Here is a 6,771-nt window from a genome sequence, read left to right as displayed (position 1 = left end):
CTTTGTCATGTCACACTGAATAAAGCCAAAAAAGACTTTTTTAAACTCGCACACCATAGTCGTCTTCAATGAATATAACGTCTTGTCCTTGACTATAGGCACAATTGAACGCATGACAAATAATAAACTGGATCATTTAGATTTACATCTTTTGTTCACCAGTCCTTGTAGGGGATTTAAATCATTTAGAAAAAGAATCTTTTCTTGATCAGACCTTGAGATAAACAGCTATTTGTCAATCAATTGGAACAAATTTTATGCATACAAATAGTACTTTGCAGAAATGAAAATTTACGATTTTTATTGTGTAATCAACTAAAAAGTACTATTCTGCATTCAAACTGTTGGAATTAATAAATAACAGACAGTTGAAGTTATTTTGCGTTTTTTTCATTTTTGATATTTCAAAGAATGTCTAGGAAGGTGACAGTATCACTCATGCTTTACATTCTCTATCCCAAAATAGGTTGGCATGAACAATATCAGATAAGCATGGTCGTCTTTTTGCAGGTGTAAATCATTTTCCAAACTAAAGTTGAGACAGTTTTTTGAATGTTTGCATTTCGGAATATTTTAAAATTTGGAAATATTAAACTCTTCGATATTCATTGAATATGAATGCGTTGAACATAAATAATGAAGCAAAAATAAAGTATATACATGTATGTGTATTTCAAAGTTACAGAAATTGAAGAAAAATTACTGTTGAAGGCCACACACAACTCATTTACGGTTTCTTGGAAAAAGCCTCCAGATCAAGAAACTTACATCGTAAATTTAAGAATGACTCATGCACCAGAAAGATGGATATCTCTTAGAACTTTAGACAAACCGAATACCAAATATTAAGTTATGGCCAGTGCATGCTCTGGAACAGAAGTTGGTCCTCAAATGGAAGAAGGTAATAAAATCAGCACAAAAAAGGCATAAAAATGAAAAAAAAAATAAAATAAAAGATTGGCTCAGTTATCTCAAGAAACTTAATAAAGTATTATCGCTTTTGGTCGCCAAATTGACGTTTCTTTTAAGGTTTCGTCAAACGTCAACATGTTCAAAAATTTATTTTTACAATAGCCCCAAAACTATATGAGGTATAAAGTTAAACCTTTTACAGTTTATCAATTTTTCATTGATTTACAGATAGAAAGTATCACTTGATAAAAAAAATACTTGGAAAAAATTGTAATTGAGAAAATTCTTCTTAAAAATGCATATATTTTCAAAAAATACACCTAATTAATTCCATGCTCTTACTGAAAACCATTATTGCAGGAACAAAATATGTTTATCAATGAAGGGCAAGTTGGACTTAGAAAGTCTCTGGAAAGTTGTTTTCCCTGTTTATTTTGTCCAAATGTTAAGACTTGAAAGTGAAAGTACATTGCAAATGGCGGGTTCTAAAGGGGTCTTGTCTTTATACATGTCATTCTTTCAATAACAGCCTTTCAGAGACCATTCACGTCCAACTTGCCCTTCAATGATAAACATATATTATTTCTGCAATGATGGTTTTCACAAAAAGGACAGAATAAAGCAGGTGCATTTTTTTAAAATATGCAGATTTTCTGATACAATTTTTCTCCCAAAAAGTCTTTTTAAAAATATTTCTTATCAAGTGATACTTTCTGTCTATTAATCAATGATATATTTATAAACTGTAAACGTTTTGACTTTATACAACGCATAGTTTTGGAGCTTTTGCATAAATAATTTTTTAGACATGTTGACCTTTGACGAAACCTTAATGTGTTGTAAACTTTATATTGCCACTTTAAGTCAGTCTAATCCACTGAAAAATTTGAAATGATGTAGAATTTTATTATGGCCAATGTGTACACCTAAACATGGAACAGCATCATTTGTTACCTGGATACCGATGTTAGTGTACTTATCTTTTAGACTACCCAATAATAAACATTGTGTTTTGCTTATATAGACCTTTGAACCAGCGTGTTTACAAAAATCATTAACAGTCTTAACTGCAACCTTCAAAGAAGATATATCTTTTAAAGCCAATGAGATATCGTCTGCATGCTGAATATTTTTAATATCCCTTTTCATGTTTGAAACATTGATACCTTGTATTTCATTGTTATTTTTAATTTTTAAGGCCAGTATTTCTGCCAAAAATAGATACAATAGAGCTGAAATAGGGCATCCTTTTCTAATACCTCTTCTCATGCTACATGTTGTAGAAATCCAACCATTGTTTTTAATTCTGAATATTGGTTTATTATATAGAATTCGGATCCATTGAAGAAAATTTTCACCGAAGTTAATTTTTTTTAGAACTTGAAAAAGAAAATTCCTCTCGACCGAATCAAAAGCTTTTTCAAAATCTAAAAATAGAAATATTTCGTCTTTTTCATTTTCCATGCAGTATTCATAAATGTCTAAAATTAATCTCGCATTTATACCTATGTAACGACCTTTGATATATGCAGATTGTTCATTACTGATTAATTTATGTATGACACTTTGTAACTTTTTTGCGAGAACAAAAGCTATTATCTTGTAATCGGTATTTGTTAAACTCAATGCTCTGTAGTTTTTAAAATTATTCTTGTCGCCCTTTTTAAATAAAAGAGTTATAAGTGCCAATCGCTGAGAATACGGTAATTCGTCTTTTTCAAATACAGTTTTAAAATAACACATTGTAAAAGAGAGGTTTTTTTTCCAAAAACATTTATAAAATTCCCCTGGTAATCCATCTAACCCGGGAGATTCGTTACTTTTTAAATTGTACACCACATCCGAGCATTCATCAAATGTTGGAAATGTGTCACAAAACTTTCTATCGCGATCACTGAGTTTTCGACATTCAATGTTCATAAAAAAGACACATTTCTTGTAAAATTTCACTATTACTTGCAATGGTTTTATAATTCTTTTTTAATTCAGTTATTGTATTATTCGTTTGATGTTTCTTTTCCAGACCTAGAAAGAAACTGGTATTTCGTTCTCCCTCACTTATCCATTGCACCTTTGTCTTATTTGAGCTCCTTTGGCAATTTCATCATACATTGTATCCAGTTCTTTCTCTAGTTTTCGCTTTTCATTCATATTAATTTCTAGACTAGGCAAAGATTCAATTTTATCGATTTTTTCCTCAAGTAATTTTACTTTATATTATGTTTGGATTGTTTCGCGTATTTAATAGAATAATCACGTACACTTATTTTAAAAGTTTCCCATTTTAAAATTGGATCTAGCGTTTCATCAATGTTGTTAAATATTTCCTCTATACCGTGTTTGTAATCATCATTCTCAAGGTGAGATACATTCAATTTCCAGTAACCTGCACCTCTATCTAATTTATTCAGATTTAAAGTACATTTAAGATATCTGTGGTCACTTAATCGAGTGTTATTATTGTGAGTACCAGGAATTCGCCTGACAATGATATTTTTTACATTTTCTATAAAGTCTTTATTTACAAAAATATAATCAATCCTACTCTTTGGACAATGTTCTGCATCACACCAGGTGTAACCGTTGTTATTAAGAATATTTTAAAGATTTTTTTTTAAAGGAAGTTTGGTAAAGAAGTCTGAAATATTGTCTGTGTACAGGTACATGTATAAGTACTTTCTTGTGAAAAAAATGCTCTGGTTTGTTCTTCATGAGATAAACATGTAAGCGATAAATTTAATTTGTCGTAGCTGATTTCACGCGATATCAACATAGATTATTTTTTGTGTGACCTAACAAAAATTATTTTTTTAACTTTTGAATTTTGATATCTTTTAAAAGAAAAAGACTTTAGGGATATGATTTGACAAAAATTGAAACAATTTATGGACAATTATTTTTTAAGAAGAAAAACGAATGTTTTTTTTTTTTCGATTAGAATCGGACCAAGCGGCTTTAAAAACTCTATATAATGTAAACGTGAGAAAATGTAGCATGAAAAAAAAAACACAAACACCAAATGGAAAACACCAAATATTTGTATATTTATTGGAAAAAAAGGTCAAGTTTTTTATCTGGAGAGTTTAACCGGTTTCATGAAAATAGCGCGCTCACAATAGAACTTGTCCGCGAATTTTTCTAACAACCCTCGTACATTGCAAATGGTTTCATAATCAATAGTGAGACTTAACATTAACAACTTAATAGTACAATGTAGTACATGTACGATGTATATCTATCGGTAGCATGAGGGAGACAACTATTTTGATATAAGGATTGGTCATCATTTCCTATTGCATTTATTCATTTGTTGCGATACATAAACGATGATTTATCACATAGACTTCCTTGCTTGGTCCTACCATAATTCGTAATTGAATCGGTGTTGAGTCCTTAAGTATTTTTAATATTTATTAACATTTCATGGAATTCATGAATTTGCGGATCTCTTTGTACAACGGAATGAATGGCAGTCACTTCTAATCTTAAGTGATTTGTAGTAGATTGTAAGATTAAACAATTATTTTTTTATCAATTATTTTACGTTGTTTTTTTAAAGGTCGTCGGTTAACAACCCAAAGCGCTAAGAGAAGAGCACATACAAATACCAACACACAACATAATTCCCGAAGTGGCAAGAAAAAAATTCTTACACCATTGTGTCCAATGCAGTCCGTGAATTTATGTAAAGATTATACTCTGACTTGCAAGTATCCCAAATGTTCATTTTCATGCAGCGGAGACGATTTAAAAAAGTTTGGAGAACACCTTCGACAGTGTGTATATATGCAATTCAAATGTCCAAAAAACCCGTGCAAATTTATGAGCAGCCATAAAGCGATGAAAGAACATTTGGAGAAATGTGAATTTACTCTTACAAAATGTCCAAACGAAAACTGCAACGTCAAAACGGAGCGTAAGAACGTTAGTGCTCACGCAAATGAATGTCCCTACAGGATTGTTTCTTGCAAGAATGAAAGCAAAGGATGTAAGATAGTTGTTCCATTCAAAGATCAAACAAAACATCTTGAAACGTGTTTTTGGGAGGACGAGATTTGCGAGAACTGTAATGAATGTTTTTATCGAAAAGACAAATCTCACCATGATTGTCCAGAGGCAATCACAAAATGTCCAAACGAAAACTGCAACGTAAAAACGGAGCGCAAGAATGTAAGTGCTCACGCAAATGAATGTCCCTACAGGATTGTTTCTTGCAAGAATGAATGCAAAGGATGTAAGATAGTTGTTCCATTCAAAGATCAAACAAAACATCTTGAAACGTGTTTTTGGGAGGACGAGATTTGCGAGAACTGTAATGAATGTTTTTATCGAAAAGACAAATCTCACCATGATTGTCCAGAGGCAATTACAAAATGTCCAAACGAAAACTGCAACGTAAAAACGGAGCGCAAGAACGTAAGTGCTCACGCAAATGAATGTCCCTACAGGATTGTTTCTTGCAAGAATGAATGCAAAGGATGTAAGATAGTTGTTCCATTCAAAGATCAAACAAAACATCTTGAAACGTGTTTTTGGGAGGACGAGATTTGCGAGAACTGTAATGAATGTTTTTATCGAAAAGACAAATCTCACCATGATTGTCCAGAGGCAATTGTTAAATGTCATCATTGCGGTGCAAAAATAAAAAAGTAAGAAATATATCAGACATTGCCCCCTCTTTTGAACATGTGACCTGTCTGTGCATTTTAACTGCATCTTTTTTAAAGAAAATTACAATTATGTTTAAAATTATTGGTAACTTTCACAACAGAGCTTGCAAAAGGAAATCAATTCGATTTATTTTCATTTCACAGATCAAAATATGCAGAGCACTATCTGATTGATTGTGATGCAAATGAAGACAAAATTAAATGCAACACTTGCAAAAGATATATAAAGGAAAAGATTCTAACCAACAGGGTTGAGTGCAAACAAGCACACCGATGGCACAATGATGTAAAGACGGATGTTAAGGTAAGAAAGTTTTTTCTAAGTTAATAAAGTTTTTTATGTTCAAGAAGAGCCATATTAGCTTTTGTAAAAAAAAAAAACAAAAAACAAAAAAAAAAAAAACAAAGGCTTTCATTACTGATAAATATTGTCTTAACATATTTTGAAATCGAACAATATTCATTATATTCTTCTTTTTAGCTTACATGAGCTGAAAGCTCAAATGAGCTTTTTTGATCACATTTTGTCCGGCGTCTAGCTGTCCAGTTGTCCTTCTGACCGTCTGTATGTAAACTTTTCACATTATATTCCTCTTCTCAAGTACTTCAGGACCAATTTCAACCAATTTGTCACAAAGTATCCTTGGGTAAAGGGTATTCATGTTTGTTTAAATAAAGGGTCCTCGTTCAAGGGGAGATAATTCAGAAATAGTGAAAATTTGGTGGCATGTATCTTCTTCTCAAGAACTACTGTGTCAGAAAAGATGAAACTTATGTGGAAACATCCTCAGGTAGTGTAGATTCTAATTTGTTCAAATCATGACCCCCGGGAGTTGGACGGGGCCACAATGGCCAATCAAAGATTTACATAGAAATATTTAGGAAAATTCTTTAAAAATCCTCTTCTCGAGAATAACAAGGCCATGATTTGTCATATTTATATGAAAGCATCCACAGGTATTTTAGATTCAAATTTATTCTAAGAATGATCCCGGGGGTTGGGTGGGGCCAAATATATATAGGAAAGTTCTTTAAAAATCTTCTCAAGAATAGGAAAGCCATGATTGGTCATATTTAAACGAAGCATCCTCAGGTAGTGTAGATTCACGTTTGTGCAAATCATGATCCCCGGGGATAGGGCTGGGCCGACCAAGGATTTACATGGAAATAAATAGGAAAAATCTTTTTA

The sequence above is a fragment of the Saccostrea cucullata genome, unplaced genomic scaffold (assembly GCF_032062105.1).
Source record: "Saccostrea cucullata isolate Sc308-1 unplaced genomic scaffold, CSIRO_AGI_Scuc_v1 ctg1512, whole genome shotgun sequence".
NCBI lineage: Eukaryota > Metazoa > Mollusca > Bivalvia > Ostreida > Ostreidae > Saccostrea > Saccostrea cuccullata.
The sequence above is the reverse complement of the archived record's forward strand: the minus strand, read 5'-3'. Positions refer to the sequence as shown.